Source organism: Triticum dicoccoides, chromosome 2A (genome assembly GCF_002162155.2).
Source record: "Triticum dicoccoides isolate Atlit2015 ecotype Zavitan chromosome 2A, WEW_v2.0, whole genome shotgun sequence".
In the NCBI taxonomy this organism is placed as follows: domain Eukaryota; kingdom Viridiplantae; phylum Streptophyta; class Magnoliopsida; order Poales; family Poaceae; genus Triticum; species Triticum dicoccoides.
The window spans coordinates 263585249-263604021 of NC_041382.1; the positions used below are offsets into that span (position 1 = coordinate 263585249).

General features: G+C 40.0%; 1 pseudogene; it reads right to left on the reverse strand.

Annotated features, from left to right (window-relative positions):
* Nucleotides 1-12262: 12262 nt before the first annotated feature.
* On the reverse strand, nucleotides 12263-17062 carry LOC119357820 (annotated as a pseudogene).
* Between the last annotated feature and the right edge of the window lie 1711 nt (nucleotides 17063-18773).

Here is an 18773-nt window from a genome sequence, read left to right on the forward strand (position 1 = left end):
GGCCCTTGCCGCAACCACCAGTCTTCTTTTGCTTCCCCGCGGACAAACGTGGGCATGAGCAGAGCAGGCCCCCGCTGGTCTTCTTCTGCTGCCCCAAGAACGCGGGAGCGCCCCCTGCCGCCGCTGCCCAACGCCGGTCAGCCTCTGCTGACACACAGAAGGACGTCAGGGCGCTGTGGCGGCTGCCCTCCTCTGCTGCCCAACGCTGCCCAACGGACGGCCACGACCTTATCTGACTACGGAGAAACCAGTAAGTTTCCATTAGATTGATTGAAGTGTAGATTGATACAAAACTATACTGAATAGTGAGGTACCTAGCATATGGTCCATTTTATGTTCCATACACAAGAGAATTTGATCGTTTTAGCGCATCATTATCTACATACACCACAATGGAGGATGTTACAAAGTCTACCCTGTACTTATGATTCAGTTTATGTTCCATACACAAGAGAATCTGATGCTTGTGATTATTTACTTTCTTTGGTCGTTTTACTGCATCATGATCTGCATACGTCGCAGTGGAGGATGTTACAAAGTCTACATTGTACTTTTTCCAATGACCAAATGTGAACTGATTCTCATTATTTTATATACATGATCCTTCCACACAACTAACATTGCCGCAGTTAAACAACGTTATTCTGAAAGGGTTAGACTCTGATTATATCATTAAAAGGTGAATTATCATGATCCAAATCAATGCCAAGCTCAACACTAGACGGGTTACGGTCTGATTATTGACTATTTAATCTCTTCATATGATAATTGTATTGTGTAACTCGAATTACCTTTTCAGTGCTCCCACAAATCCATTCTACCACGACTCACTCCTCAATTGGCATCAAAATTACTACACAATAGCTCCTAAACTTTCTGTACATGATTTCAATCATCCACTAATATACGAAATTCAGGCAATCTCAATACTAATATTTTATATCTTCTTTTTTGGCCTCTTCCCTATCAACTCATACTTTATTTCTACATGTTCAGAATGTTGCCATTCATCAGCAATTGCTGCACCTAAGGTCCTTTCAGTCACATTTTCAGGTTTACTTCATCGCTTGAGAGTTTGTACTTTGTGGTCGGTGGTGGAAAGGTGGAGCAAGAGGTCTCTCTCAAGCTGTGGGAGAACGAGTCTGCAGAGACGACGTTGAATTTTATCAAGGCGACTTCATTTTGTTTTGAACTATCCAAGAGAGACAAGGTTGCTTCATTTGCAAGCTCAAAACTCTTTATGATTGTATTATGCTTCTCTACCCAGTTCACTGAAAATATGAACCAATGCAATTGGTTGTTGGTGTTTGATCCCATTAGTAGTATGATCAAATTTGTTTCGAGACATGCAGTCCCCAAATGCTCCACTCCCCACAATCTGACGAATGGGAGAGGGAAGCTGAGGCTATGGTCGCGCCGTTGTAGACAAACAGTTTAATACTGAGGTAATATGATAAAAATAATCGTTTTTTCTCTCTCATACGTTTCGATTTATGTATGTCTACTACGTACAATTCATGTACTCTCTCCGTCCCAAAATAAGTGACTCAACTTTATACTAGCTTTACTATAAAGTTAGTATAAAATTCAGTCATTTATTTTGGGATGGAGGGAGTACTGTTCTGTCCTTGCACTGCTTTCTTCTACTCCCTCCGTAAACTAATATAAGAGCATTTAGATCACTAATTTAGTAATCTAAACGCCTTATATTAGTATACAGACGGAGTAATATTTTTGTTGTATATTATTACGTTCGGTTGGTGTGAAATCCCCCATTTTTTGGTTAATCTAGGAAGTAAAAATAAGTTCAATTTGTAGACTGTTTAAACCACTTTTAAGTGAACTTGTACAAGCATCAAATCTAGGATATTTCAAGTCTCTTCACAAAAAATATATTACATAGCAATAATGTCATCTTATTGTTGTACCAATCCGATTATGAGGTGTATTCGTGGTGCTTTGAAGTGTAAAAATTGCAGTACTTTTCCTTCCTCTTTTTTGTATTATTTTAGCTCAAGCTTACACTTGCTGACTGGACACTAAATAACATTCTTCTGTTTTTTTGTTGCAACGAGAGAATAATAATGAGATGCGCTGCCACATGGAGAACTTGGACCAATTGATAAGACACCAAATCTTGGGCACTAAATTATGTGTATGTAGTTGATCTGCATCTGAAATCTCTTTATAATAGTTGCGTATATTATAGTTAATTTCACCGATATCTGTGTATCTTTTATTTGGTTATTTGGCCTGAACCTACAGTTCAAGGTTAGTAATTATTTGGTCCGGGCCTACTATTCCTTTCCATGTCTTGTATAATTCTCTTTTTTGAGATGAAGAGTTCCCGGAGGTTGGATGGCAATTTGAAAATTCCAGTGTATGCTTCAAGATGTATGCATATAATTTTGGAGTCTATTCATGTTGGTTCAGCATGTTTCTACTACACTCCACATCTCACAGTATTTAGAGCAGAGGGTCTTCGATAGTGAATACTGCATAAAATGGTGTTGTTCCGTGGGATGCAGAATTTGTTGTTTCGTTCATTCGCTATCCTTGGTGTTGTTTTACATAGCTTATACTCATTTGCTTTGTTTCAGCGGCAGCAGGGTATACAACATAGGAAAACTTGAATAAGTTGTTCTGAAATTCTGGTTCCATTGGGTGATTTCTGTTTTCTTAATAAATTGGTGGGAGTGTGAGATAACTATTAAGCCAATTAGTTGCTGTGTACATTTAACAAGCTGGCAGTTGGGAGGTGATAATTATTTTTGTGTATACATAGTTTAGTCAGGGCATGCCCATGAACTGTTGCTTGCATATTGTATCATGTGAACGTAAGTGAATAAATCTTCCTTGGCTGAAATGTCATACCCGGTTTTGTGAAGTTTATATAAGCTTGCATTTTTTTTGTTGCTTTGACCATTTTCTTCCTTTCCTTTGATAGCTAAGATGCACATGTAAAATCACACAATTGGATCCTTCGGAGCCTGGTAGATTCAGTACCAATTGTCGACTTAGCACTTACCATGTGCTGCATAATTGTTTCAGATTAGCATCCTTGTACAGCAGCAAATCAACTAGGAGCCTCTCCTGAGAAGCAAAGATGTGGATTGTCCACCTCGAAGGTTATAGTTGCTAAAGAAGCTAGAGGAGATTTAGAATATTTTATCTCACAACTTTCACTTCATCAGCCCAATAATGAAAGCATAAGTATGCATTAAATATACAAAGGTCTCCACAAGGTTTGCATAAGACGGTAATGTCCCATCTTTAAATCCTCCCACATTGTGCTAGAAACTAATTTTATTACTTACTGGACATATATGCCATGCATGTTTAGTACCTTGACTCTTTATATAGACAAAGCTCTGAGGAATGAAGCGTTTGGGAGCCCGGATGAAGAATGCTTCTGAGGCGGAGAAAGAGAAGTGATGAGAATACTTCCAAACCGCTCTGAATTTTTATTTTGGCAAACTCGGACTCCTTGTTTGATAAAATACATCTGAAGAGCATTTTTGCGCACTGTTCAAATAAACTCTTCATTTTTGTGTCTCTGTCAAACAATGCATTTCAAATAATTAGGTTATTGCCCTGGGGATATTTCGACAAATGTTGTACTTATCATCCTAGATACTCCCTATTCATTACCTATATCACATTCCCATTTTATTTCTTTGGGGAATAGCACATATTGTATTTCCATTTTTAGTTTCTTTAGTTGTTTGAATTAAAAAAGGTGTAGACAAACAAAAGCTATAGAAAAGGATACAAATTAAATAGAGGTGGAATTTGAAAAATGGATTGAATTGCCAGGACGTGTGTTGCACGTGCACGCTTACTAGTTTGGATAAATGGAATGAACAAAAAATTGAATGGGCGGAAACGGACCACAAAGGCTTGTGTCAACTTAGTAAAACTAGTAGAGTGCCCGTGCGTTGCCACGGGTTTTGAATATATTGCTGGAATTATATAAACATAATACATGTTAAATTTCACGTGAAGAGAATAGATAGCACAAGCAAAATCGGCTAATAATTAAAGTTAACTTCACTTGCAACGTAAATTGATAACAAAAAAGGCAATCTGATGACTTATACATATAGAGAGATTATCTAACTAAAACCAGTTACAAATTAAGATCCATTTGATGCGCTTAAGAAATTCTCGCACAATATTAAGAATATAGACTTTAGCTCCATTCACATGAAATTTGAACAAGTATAACTAAAAAAACCCTCCTCAACTCATACCCAACCTACACAAGCAATATATGTAATTAGCACGAAGAATTCACGTCGAAGATCTTAAAATATGTAATGGAGAATACTCATTGGGCACAGTGGATGAACTAATTCTTCACCGTTCCACCAAAGCATAAAATAATATAAATAGTCACATGCATCCCTGCAATTTTCGAAATTAATATTATTTTGAATGTTATGACAATGCAATATATATATTTATTGTTCGTCTATGCTCATTGGAATACCAAGCAGAAATTAGCATGTCCACATTTTGATAGTTGACAGGTTAGTCTGCTGGGGTGAACGTTTGACATGGGCCAGGTGATAGTTGTTGATGTGCTAGGTTCCTCAAAAATTAATTAGCATGTCCACATTTTAGTAGTTCTATTATTCATGAATGCAATATTTGATTAACCCTTTTTTAGAAATCACGTAAGAGGGATTTCCACCACATACCCAAACACTTGTTTTTCATTTTCAATGCTCAAACGTGAAAACCAGGATATTGTCAAGTGGAGCACGTGTCCGGTTCTACCGTTAGAGTAAGTGTCAAGTATAATCCTTGGGCAGGAATTTACTAAAGCTAGTGCTTAACCTAACATTAATAGCTTGATAGAGATTTGCCTCAAAAACTCCATGGCCAATGAACTGCATAGTCCAACAGAACAGCTTTGCTACCAATCCCACCTAGGAGAAAAAACAATAATTTATGATCAATCAATTTGTGTTATGTGATCTTTTTTGTTTGTTATTCCCTCTATTTCTAAAAATAAGCCTTTTTAGATATTTCATTACGGACTACATACGAATGGATATAGACAAATTTTAGAGTGTAGATTCACTCATTTTGCTCCATATATACTCTATATTGAAATCTCTAAGAAGGCATATATTTAGGAACAGGAGGAGTACGAAGCATCTTCAACATCACAAACTAAAGGCTTATATTTAGGAACGGAGGGAGTACAATTGACAATCAACAGCACAAACTATGCTCCATCCTACATCCTAAAAGCAAATGAATGAAAAATTTCAGGGAGTTAGAGCAACTGCAACACACCGACCCATTTTGTCTTTCATTTATTTTGGGACGGAGGGAGTACTGTTCTGCCCTTGCACTGCTTTCTTCTACTCCCTCCGTAAACTAATATAAGAGCATTTAGATCACTAATTTAGTAATCTAAATGCCTTATATTAGTATACAGACGGAGTAATATTTTTGTTGTATATTATTACGTTCGGTTGGTGTGAAATCCCCCAATTTTTGGTTAATCTAGGAAGTAAAAATAAGTTCAGTTTGTAGACTGTTTAAACCACTTTTAACTGAACTTGTACAAGCATCAAATCTAGGATATTTCAAGTCTCTTCACAAAAAATATATTACATAGCAATAATTTCATCTTATTGTTGTACCAATCCGATTATGAGGTGTATTCGTGGTGCTTTGAAGTGTAAAAATTGCAGTACTTTTCCTTCCTATTTTTTGTATTATTTTAGCTCAAGCTTATACTTGCTGACTGGACACTAAATAACATTCTTCTGTTTTTTTGTTGCAACGAGAGAATAATAATGAGATGCGCTGCCACATGGAGAACTTGGACCAATTGATAAGACACCAAATCTTGGGCACTAAATTATGTGTATGTAGTTGATCTGCATCTGAAATCTCTTTATAATAGTTGTGTATATTATAGTTAATTTCACCGATATCTGTGTATCTTTTATTTGGTTATTTGGCCTGAACCTACAGTTCAAGGTTAGTAATTATTTGGTCCGGGCCTACTATTCCTTTCCATGTCTTGTATAATTCTCTTTTTTGACATGAAGAGTTCCCGGAGGTTGGATGGCAATTTGAAAATTCCAGTGTATGCTTCAAGATGTATGCATATAATTTTGGAGTCTATTCATGTTGGTTCAGCATGTTTCTACTACACTCCACATCTCACAGTATTTAGAGTAGAGGGTCTTCGATAGTGAATACTGCATAAAATGGTGTTGTTCCGTGGGATGCAGAATTTGTTGTTTTGTTCATCCGCTATCCTTGGTGTTGTTTTACATAGCTTATACTCATTTGCTTTGTTTCAGTGGCAGGGTATACAACATAGGAAAACTTGACTAAGTTGTTCTGAAATTCTGGTTCCATTGGATGATTTCTGTTTTCTTAATAAATTGGTGGGAGTGTGAGATAACTATTAAGCCAATTAGTTGCTGTGCACATTTAACAGGAGGGCAGTTGGGAGGTGATAATTATTTTTGTGTACACATAGTTTAGTCAGGGCATGCCCATGAACTTTTGCTTGCATATTGTATCATGTGAACGTAAGTGAATAAATCTTCCTTGGCTGAAATGTCATACCCGGTTTTGTGAAGTTTATATAAGCTTGCATTTTTTTGTTGCTTTGACCATTTTCTTCTTTTCCTTTGATAGCTAAGATGCACATGTAAAATCACATAATTGGATCCTTTGGAGCCTGGTAGATTCAGTACCAATTGTCGACTTAGCACTTACCATGTGCTGCATAATTGTTTCATATTAGCATCCTTGTACATCAGCAAATCAACTAGGAGCCTCTCCTGAGAAGCAAAGATGTGGATTGTCGACCTCGAAGGTTATAGTTGCTAAAGAAGCTAGAGGAGATTTAGAATATTTTATCTCACAACTTTCACTTCATCAGCCCAATAATGAAAGCAGAAGTATGCATTAAATATACAAAGGTCTCCACAAGGTTTGCCTAAGACGGTAATGTCCCATCTTTAAATCCTCCCACATTGTGCTAGAAACTAATTTTATTACTTACTGGACATATATGCCATGCATGTTTAGTACCTTGACTCTTTATATAGACAAAGCTCTGAGGGATGAAGCGTTTGGGAGCCCGGATGAAGAATGCTTCTGAGGCGGAGAAAGAGAAGTGATGAGAATACTTCCAAACCGCTCTGAATTTTTATTTTGGCAAACTCGGACTCCTTGTTTGATAAAATACCTCTGAAGAGCATTTTTGCGCACTGTTCAAATAAACTCTTCATTTTTGTGTCTCTGTCAAACAATGCATTTCAAATAATTAGGTTATTGCCCTGGGGATATTTCGACAAATGTTGTACTTATCATCCTAGATACTCCCTATTCATTACCTATATCACATTCCCATTTTATTTCTTTGTGGAATAACACATATTGTATTTCCATTTTTAGTTTCTTTAGTTGTTTCAATTGAAAAAAGGTGTAGACAAACAAAAGCTATAGAAAAGGATACAAATTAAATAGAGGTGGAATTTGAAAAATGGATTGAATTGGCAGGACGTGTGTTGCACGTGCACGCTTACTAGTTTGGATAAATGGAATGAACAAAAAATTGAATGGGCGGAAACGAACCACAAAGGCTTGTGTCAACTTAGTAAAACTAGTAGAGTGCCCGTGCGTTGCCACGGGTTTTGAATATATTGCTGGAATTATATAAACATAATACATGTTAAATTTCACGTGAAGAGAATAGATAGCACAAGCAAAATCGGCTAATAATTAAAGTTAACTTCACTTGCAACGTAAATTGATAACAAAAAAGGCAATCTGATGACTTATACATATAGAGAGATTATCTAACTAAAACCAGTTACAAATTAAGATCCATTTGATGCGCTTAAGAAATTCTCGCACAATATTAAGAATATAGACTTTAGCTCCATTCACATGAAATTTGAACAAGTATAACTAAAAAAACCTCCTCAACTCATACCCAACCTGCACAAGCAATATATGTAATTAGCACGAAGAATTCACGTCGAAGATCTTAAAATATGTAATGGAGAATACTCATTAGGCACAGTGGATGAACTAATTCTTCACCGTTCCACCAAAGCATAAAATAATATAAATAGTCACACGCATCCCTGCAATTTTCGAAATTAATATTATTTTGAATGTTACGATAATGCAATATATAAATTCATTGTTCGTCTCTACTCATTGGAATACTAAGCAGAAATTAGCATGTCCACATTTTGGTAGTTGACAGGTTAGTCTGCTGGGGTGAACGTTTGACATGGGCCAGGTGATAGTTGTTGATGTGCTAGGTTCCTCAAAAATTAATTAGCATGTCCACATTTTAGTAGTTCCATTATTCATGAATGCAATATTTGATTAAACTTTTTTTAGAAATCACGTAAGAGGGATTTCCACCACATACCCAAACACTTGTTTTTCATTTTCAATGGTCAAACGTGAAAACCACGATATTGTCAAGTGGAGCACGTGTTCGGTTCTACCGTCAGAGTAAGTGTCAAGTATAATCCTTGGGCAGGAATTTACTAAAGCTAGTGCTTAACCTAACATTAATAGCTTGATAGAGATTTGCCTCAAAAACTCCATGGCCAATGAACTGCATAGTCCAACAAAACAGCTTTACTACCAATCCCACCTAGGAGAAAAAACAATAATTTATGATCAATCAATTTGTGTTATGTGATCTTTTTTGTTTGTTATTCCCTCTATTTCTAAAAATAAGCCTTTTTAGATATTTCATTATGGACCACATACGAATGGATATAAACAAATTTTAGAGTGTAGATTCACTCATTTTGCTCCATATATACTATATATTGAAATCTTTAAGAAGGCATATATTTAGGAACAGGAGGAGTACGAAGCATCTTCAACATCATAAACTAAAGGCTTATATTTAGGAACGGAGGGAGTACAATTGACAATCAACAGCACAAACTATGCTCCATCCTACATCCTAAAAGCAAATGAATGAAATATTTCAGGGAGTTAGAGCAACTGCAACACACCGACCCATTTTGTCTTTTCGTGTCCGCGCGGACAAAAAAGTTTGCCCAATGCAGTCATCGTCGTCGCAACGCCATCGCGTCCGCTCCCCCGCGCACGCAGGAACAACAGATGCATGAGCAACATCTGCAGTCACCGCTGCAGCGCAAGCAGGAACAAACAGTAGCCAATCACCGCAGCAGCAGTTGTAGTCGCCGCCGCCGCGCTCGCCCACCGCGACGGCCGTCGCGCAGTTCTACCGCCGCGCTCTAGACTCCATGGATCCCAAACTGGACCTCACGAGCGCCGTGATAGGCAGCGCCCGCCCATGACAAGGAGTCCCTCGCGAGCTCCATGATGAATAGTGCCAGGCCACAGCATCCCTCCGCGGGCGTGTGCTCCTGGTCGACGCAGGTGGCAGCTGCGCCTGCTTGGTGCTCACGAGTCCGGCCCGGCCTCGCCTCGTCGTGCCGAGCCGCCTCCCGCGCCCGGTCGCCCATCTCCGCGCCCCCGCGCACACAGGAACAACAGATGCGTGAGCAGCATCTACAGTCACCGATGCCGCGCAAGCGGGAACAACAATGTTGAAGTATAAAAAGAGATGCACCACATCACATAAGCATGTTCGTGGTCATAGCATAACACAGTAGCATTGTGCAACACCATATCCAAACCATTCGCGCATCCAGAAGTTAAAAAATCTCACCCACAAAAATGAAATATTAGTGGCACACAGTGGGAGAACAAACCTTCTGGCGCTTGAATGTACACATATTGTAGAAACACACATGTGGAGAAAGAAGAGAAAAACTTGTATAATCAAAAAACTGGTAAAGCTAATTATATATCCCCATGAGAAAAACAAACTGATAAATGACTAAAAACCAGTTATGTTTCCTAACTTGTGGCAAACATTCATTACATATGGCAAAAAAAATAATGACCACCTGTTACAGTTTTTAGGTTTCTTGTGAAACCTTCTGACAGTGGTTTAATAAAAAATATAGTTCCAAATAGAAACTTTGAGAAAGAGTAATGCATATTGATCATCCCAAAGGGTACAGTGCAGAGAAGCAAGAAAAAACACATGGATAAAGTGAACTGCTCTGGTTTCCGAAACAAAGCAAAAATGTACAAACAAACCTACAAAATTTGACTTCCATGAAGGCTACAAGACTACATGGAGAAAATCCATCGTCCTACAAGAGCACTGTAACTATTTTTGCCCCCACTCTAACCTATCGTGAATTTATTTTCAAGCAACATTTCGTCACAAACCAATCTAATAATTCTTACCATATCAATAAATTCCTGGTGAAACTAAATAGGAGAGTACTTAACAGTTCATTTCACGTCCATCCACAAACATTCCTAGCTAGCATGCACGTGAGAAAGGTATTAAATCTTTCATACAATCACCACAATCTACATTGGCTAGAAACAATAAAAACGATTGGTGCCGGTAGAAATAATGAGTTGGCCAAGCTGCGTGCCCGTTGCTGTGATACCGACTTCTCAAAATAAGGAATCCTCCAACAGTGATAAAAAGTAGAGTAATCTCCTCAACTGAAGAAGGCCAGGGATGAGACTGACGTTTTTCTGTAAACTGGCTTTTAGTTATATGTATGATAAAAAGAAAGGAACAAAGAACACAATAAAAGTGGCTACAAGTATATATAAGTATAAAAACATGCAACTACAGAAGTACCAATTATCTAACAAAAGTACGATAATACTTTCCCGAGATGATTGTCGATTGATACAGTGATCTAATCCTCTAATTACCAACTTGACAACTAACCTAATGTCTACAGACACAAAGCAAATACTCTTGGAAAAAAATCAACACGCAGAAAAATACAAATGTTCCTGGACCATTCAAAGTGTACATGAAAGCCATACATATGAGTGGACTCCCACGTCCATATGCAAATTTTCAAGCCTAAGATGTGGCAAATTGCTTTGGTCAGTTTGACAGCCCCAGCTTCATTAGTCTTTGGATATGATTGCAAGCTCCATCTGCATCAGTCTAGGAAAGGAATCTGGGTGATTGGTTCCTATAAATAAATTGGACAATATAAATTTAAACAATTTGACTTACCCATAAATCTAAAAAATCTAAGCTGGAGCTGCAAGCTACGCTGAGACAACCAAAAGTTTAAAGATGAACTGATGAAGAAAAAGTAACCACTTGAAAAGGAAAAGAAATAGGAACAAAAACGATGTCGCTCTACAATCGTCTCTCCCAACTCCATTCCCCTAGCTTGCCCTCTCACCTCCCCGCATATCAACCAAAATATCTGATCGAGACCAGATAGAAGCAATGGTGGGAGAGTGATGCGACGACAATGAGCTGGGCCAATGCTCCCAAGAGAAGAGTGTCTCAGTGATGGGCGTCGTCTAGTCGATGCTAGTGGCGATACCTAGGGTGTTCTATGTAACAAGTTCACTGCACATTTTTTGTCTAAAGCAACACATATATGTGGAAATCATGTAAGAATAATTAAACTATTATAAATATATGTATTTTACAACTTTGAATTAGTGTCATAAACATATTTGTGCTTGAATGGAACTGTCGTAAACCTAGCGAAATTGAAGAAAGAGTAACAAGATGTGTTAGCATTACCTTGCAGTTGGACCACCATATCCGAGCACATCCTTTGACTGCCCAGCAAAGGTCCTCCCTCTCGCTCAAACAGGGGGCACACACCCAGCTAGCAGGCTGTTTCGCATACATGCTGATAATTCTGCCTTGGTTGTAGGCAAGTAGGCTGGTATATTCAGCTATAATCAGGAACTCCTCTTCACAACTGTATTTTGGCGGAAAAATAATCTACTGAGACCAGATGCATAATCATGGAGGTAGCTCAGTTTTCAAGGCATAAGATGGGTAAGCTATCCCAAAAAATGAACAACCATCATGCATATCCATATGGGAAGGGAGTTAATTACTAACCTTGAAGAACTTTTTTTGGAGAAAATTACTAACCTTGAAGAACTTTTTTTGAACCTGATGCTGCGGAACGGTCATTATGCGTGCCCAAATAAAAGGAACTGCTTATAACTTGGCAGATTATGCATACCTAAAAGAATAATTGAGTAGTGGATGTTCAAGCATCAAAAACTTTTCAACTGGATGTTCCTTACCACACATCAAGTCAATCTTAACATTTTTCTGACCCCATGTCTTCTTCCTTCAGCAGCAACTTAAAAGATTGTACTTAATTATTGAATAAATAAAAGGCATATCAGACTTGAGTATATATTATATAAAAGATGTGAGTCCAGAAAGAAGTCCAATTTTAGTCCATGATGTGTAAATAGTCCAATTTTAGTCCATGATGTGTAAATAGTCCAGAATGTAGTCTGCTTGGCTAGCGAGCTAGTGTCACCGCACCATTTGGCAACCTCACCCTTTGAGCGTCATCGCTCTCTCGTGCTGTGGCTTCCTGAATGCCTTGCCTGCCGTCGACCTAGTGCTTCTTGACAGCCAACACGTCAAGCCCTTCATGGTTGCGTTGCCACATGGTAGCAAAGGCAACTGCAAGTAACAACGACAGTCCAAGTAGAACAAATAAGATGATTATGAATTGGTCCTTCTCTTGCTTACCTATCTGGTGGTCCATGCTGCCCACATATTTGAGGACTTGCAGTGAGGAAATTGAACCTTAAATTAGATGACAACAAGCTATATAAATAAATATTTTGCAAGAACAGAATGAATGTATACTAACTTCAAAATGTAGTTATCTGATTATCTAGGTGTGGTTAGTTGGGAGTCAATTGTCGTTTTATCTGATTATATCTCAGACGAAATCAGTAAGACTAAAAATTGCCGTGCACCCATCAGTCTGACAAAATCAGTAAGACCAAAAATTTGAGTACTCATCATCTGCAACCCATGAGGAATCATTGGTTTGCCACCGAATGATGGGTAAACAAAAATGCAGCTGAAGCATCTTCAGAGAAGCACATGCCCTTGAAAATATAGAGCCAACGCTGAACATCTTTTACCCATTTCAGAAAAATGATGACAGGTCCACTACGCCCCCTTGCTAGCTCAACTAAACACCTAACAATGCCCTCAAAATCAACACTGACACTCATGGCTGAATAAAAAAATCCACAACACTTCCCCCAACTAAACATTGGCCTGGACATGAAACTGCATGGATTAATTAATAATGATCTTATAGTATGCCTATGTGCGTACCCGCACGTGGTCGTCACGACAAGGCAGACTTTGTCATCCATGGTAACAAGGCTTAAGCTGTGCACGCCGGAGGAACTACGCGAAGAGGCACTAAAGGGGTGCTCTCCCTCACAAGTATTCCATGGTCGACCACCATAGCGAGCCGAACACCACAGATGCAGGGACCCCTTGACTGACACGTCAACCATGCTTGTTTCAGTAAGAAATTTGCATGCACTTTTAGCGAGTCAAGATATTGGCGCCAACAATTACATAAACCAAACAATGATATAAGTATAGAAGTCATTCGATTATTTAACTGCAGCACATCCATCTAGCTAACTAAAGCAATAACCAAAATATATGAAAAAGGGATAATACTAACCATTAGCTTGTATATCTTCAGTCTTGGCTCATAAACAAACAACTTGAAACGGTAGAAACTGCTGATAGTAAAAAGAAGGTAAGTGAAACAATTATGAGATTTTCAAAGAGAAGCTCACTTTAGTTGTATGCAACCTTCGGCAACCATGTCTTCATGTGAGCATCTCCTCAAGCTAGCAATAGTTCACCGTGACCCTTGTCTGCTTCTCACCCAGCCTGTAGGATCGGCAATCAATTTATTCAATGAGAGAAACAAACTTAAATACAAATCTGATGAAATTCGAACATAATTAGAAATAACCTAACGCAATCAAATCAACCAATAAACTGATTAAGATTTTTTTTTCAAAAGGGGATAACCCAACTGATTAGAACATTACTTGCTAGATTTCCTGTCCTGTGTATCATATGAATACTCCATGCACATCAACATGTCAGGGGTGATGTGGCCACAGATGGGTTCCTCTTGTGTACCGATCGAATGGAACCACTTCATCCACGGAGGCGGCGTCCCTAGGGATCAACAGAGGCGGCGGCGTGCCCTCGGCTTCCGTGATGGCAGAGGCGAAGGCAGGGAACCCTAGACAAAAATCGAGGGAGGAGTGGCGGCACAGTTTTTTTTTCTTCTGTAATATTTTGTAAAGAGAATAAAATGCAGGTGGTGGTGGGAGGTGGGACGGAAAAAAACCGGACGAAAGTGGTGGGACAAAAAAAACCGTGTCGTGGACGCAATCCTACCAACTGCTCCGTTAGGAGTAGAGATAAAAGCAAGGCTGCACACACCTAGGTTCGGCGCTCTTAATTAAATTTAACAAGCAGCAAAGAATTGAATGTCAAAATTCATCAAAGTTACTTAGGGCCAGTTCTTTTCGGCGGCTTAAAAAATAAGCTGCCTCTCCCCAGCTTTTCCCATAAGCCACCTCCTATATTCGTTGGGGCTTCTAAACTAGTCATGGGATAAATATTCTAGAAGTCTCAAAAAAATTTAGAGGCGGCTTATTTTTTAAGCTAGGGAGAGGCAGCTTATTTTTTAAGCCGCCCAAAAGAACTGGCCCTTAATCTGTTGTCAGCGATGACTTGTTGCACATACCAGAGGTCTAATATTCTTTCATTCTCTTCTCTTTTCTTTCGGAGTAATATGCAAAATTAGCTAGATCCATGCCCAGTCTACACTAAAAGAGTATAAGAACTTATTTCTGGGATTATAGGCTAACAGAAGCATGGCAAGCTACGCAGATAACAAGGCAACTCAAAACTATTTTTTCAAGCAAATGTAAACAGTATCAGACACACATAAATCCTACCACAGTATCATACTTCAGACGTAAACCGAACAAACAAAATTCATATCAGAGTATTTAGACATAAGTTGTTTACATCAGCCAACATTATATCCAACGGAACTTGAGGAAATTATGTTCCTAAATACAGAGAAGGTTTACCTCACTGAATGGATCTTCTATATCATCACGCTCGGCGCTGCTTTCCTGCAGAGTGCAGACATGCAAGTTAATTACTATGCATAAGAAGTCCAGCAGGTGTATTAGGACCACTGTATACTTACATAGTTAGGAAAAATAACCATGTCAACGTCATCGGGGACGTCAGCTAACAGGCATCTGATGGAATACTACCGGGATATAACAACTCATTGGTGTCTAGATGCATTATCCAATCCATGCCAGATTCCTACCATGAAGAAAAATGCTTTTTGTTTATGATAAATACAATACACTAAACGAACACTATTAATAATTGCTGGTAATAAGCCGAAAACAAACATACATACCCGGGCCATTACAATGGCCATCTCCATGTTGAGTGCTTGCTTCAAAAATAGTTTGTGGTTGCAAGGCTTGTAGAAGAATCCTGCGAGCCAGGTTTCGTTCCAGATTCGGCTGCAGGTGAAACATATACATCATCAGATTGGGCATCGATGAATTTGTGTATAGCCCGACGAGGCACGTGGGCGGCGAAGATTGTTTCGCACCACCTGGCCTGCTGCTCCTCAAGCTCCTTGGTCATGTACACCACCTTCACACCCCTAAAGAAGAAGAAGAGAAACAGAGTCAGACATTGAGAACAAGCAGAGTGAAATTGGTACTACTGGATTCTTCAAAATCTCAAGCGAGGAACGCACGGGGATGGACTCGAGGACCCCGACGACGCTGGGCTTGGCGGCCTTGCCCTCGACGAAGAGCAAAAAGTGTGCGACGCTGATGACCTTGTGGTAGAAGAGCCACGGCAGGATCCGGTCCAGGCCTGCGGAGGTGCTCGTTTGCATGCACACCTGGCAAGCAAGCAAAAGATCAGCAGGTCGGACACATAGGCCATGGTGAGTAGCTTCATGGTGGTCCATGGTGAGTAACTTCAAGTGTAATCTTCAAAAGCAATCAGTATTAAAATCAGTTGATTCGGAAATAGAAAAGGCATCAAGGAAGTAACGTACCTCAAACTCTGGAACAAGACCTTGGTCTGCAGCAACCTTTTGCATCAAACGGAACCATGGGCCAATTCGAGGGTTTGGCACCGCTGCCCATCCAGGCCTCCCACCTTGAGGGGGGGGGGTCTCATCCTCCCTCAGATGTGGCACACCTTTAGAAGTAGATTCACAAGAATGAGCAAACCTTCAATTATAAAACAATGATTGTGGTAAGAAGGAACCACTAATTAGTAATCAACATGCATGTATGCATGTGGGTTGAAAGCATGGACATTGCTCAAAAACCATGAAACCAAACAATCGCAGGCTCACAGTATACAGGGAAATCAGGAAAAATATAGAATACAATTAACTGCCTGTATGCTAGAAGAATAGGTGCAGTAACTTTCGAATGTATTAACAATTTGTATATGGTATCATATTTACGTATTTAATAGGATTTTACACATAACATATCGAGGTTTGATTGCACCTGTGTGTTAAACAAGATACAGACAGATGAATGCATAACCAACCGATTGGATGGACAGTGAGTGCAGGGCGGTTGGAGACCTCGGAAACAGCCTCTCCAGTGGCTTCCTGCCACCGACAGTCAAGATCATCCTCTGCAACAATGCTGCGTTCATGCTTCAATAACCTAACATTGCCATTTGTAAAGCTCTCCATCCCCTCCTAAAAACAAATATCAGCAACGGTTAGTTGGGAACTATGGCACAAACACATTTGTCAGATACCTTACGAATAAATAAAATAAGGATAAAAATTGCAGGTAACTTTTAACTGAGATCAGAGCCAGTGGAACATAATGGACCATTGTTTTGTTACATTACATGATCCTAGATCCCTGTACACCAGTGAGGTGTGCAATTTACTACGGTATACTCATGGATAAAAAAATCCAGGGACAACACACTTACTAAACAGTGTGCTTGTTACTCCCAGATTGCGCTCACCGCCACTATGTTGGCAGCAACAGCGGCCATGCCTCCGGTCACAAGTGTACTTCCAGATACTGAAATAGTCTCCATACACTGCTTTGGCAACAAATTTCTATTTTCTGTATCAAAACCTAGAAGTATAGGTCGAATCTATTCTTCAAGACAAATCTAACCAAATTATTTCTTTTAGACTAACCAAAATAAAGATACATAATACAGTCAGAACAATTTTACTGCACGCATTCTATGATGACATCTATCCCCACATGGAGTTTTTTCAGTAGACAAACAAAGAGCGAAATTCTGGCCTTCACGAAGCAAATCGTGAGGCAGGGATTTATCTCATCGAACAAGCTTCCTGCTTCACAGGTCGGACACATCGGCCGGTGACCGGCGAGGAAGAGGGCGGAGGTGAGATTGGAAAGGTAGTACTTTGGGGTGGTGTGTGTCTGGCGCGTCGAAGTGGAAGGACCAGCCGCGGAGGTAGGGGAAGGCGGGGCGGCGAGGGCGGCGAGCACCTCGACACAGGAGGCGGCGGAGGAGTGGAGGGACTACAGCCTCGACGGGGCCGGCACGGCCAGGCGAGGGGAGCCGGTGTCGTCCATGCCGCCGCCGCGGCACTGGAGCGCGAACGCGAGGAGGGCGAGCGCGAGCAGTTGGGCGGTGAGGAGGAGCAGCAGGTGGCGCCACGCCGCGGCGCCGCCGCCGACACGGTGGAGGACGTGACCGGAGATCGGGCCGAAGGCGACACGCCGACGCTAGAGAAGAGCACAACCCTAGAGCGGCGGGGGCGAACGTGAGGAGGAAACGCTCGGGTACCAATTCCCCCGCCCTGGTTTTTTTGGTGGGTTAACCTTCATAGATTTTATTTTCTAGGCGTTTTTTTTGTCGATCGACAGTGTGGGAGGACGAAATAGACGTTCGAACCAGGACGGGTTTACTGTTACGTACAAGGTGGGATTGAGGACGAAAATAAACCAGGGGAAGTGGGACAAAAATTAACCGACGAAGACTACCAACTGCTCCATTAGGAGTAGTAAGAAGGAACCACTAATTAGTAATCAATATGCATGTATGCATGTGGGTTGAAAGCATGGACATTGCTCAAAAACCATGAAACCAAACAATCACAGGCTCACAGTATACAGGGAAATCAGGAAAAATATAGAATATAATTAACTGCCTGTATGCTAGAAGAATAGGTGCAGTAACTTTCGAATGTATTAACAATTTGTATATGGTATCATATTTACGTATTTAATAGGATTTTACACATAACATATCGAGGTGCACCTGTGTGTTAAATAAGATATAGACAAATGAATGCAGAACCAACCGATTGGATGGACAGTGAGTGCAGGGCGGTTGGAGACCTCGGAAACAGCCTCTCCAGTGGCTTCCTGCCACCGACAGTCAAGATCATCCTCTGCAACAATGCTGCGTTCATGCTTCAGTAACCTAACATTCCCATTTGTAAAGCTCTCCATCCCCTCCTAAAAACAAATATCAGCAACGGTTAGTTGGGAACTATGGCACAAACACATTTTTCAGATACCTTAGGAATAAATAAAATAAGAATAAAAATTGCATGTAACTTTTAACTGAGATCAGAGCCAGTGGAACATAATGGACCATTGTTTTGTTACATTACATGATCCTAGATCCCTGTACACCAGTGAGGTGTGCAATTTACTACGATATACTCATGGATAAAAAAATCCAGGGACAACACACTTACTAAACAGTGTGCTTGTTACTCCCAGATTACGCTCACTGCCACTATGTTGGCAGCAACAGCGGC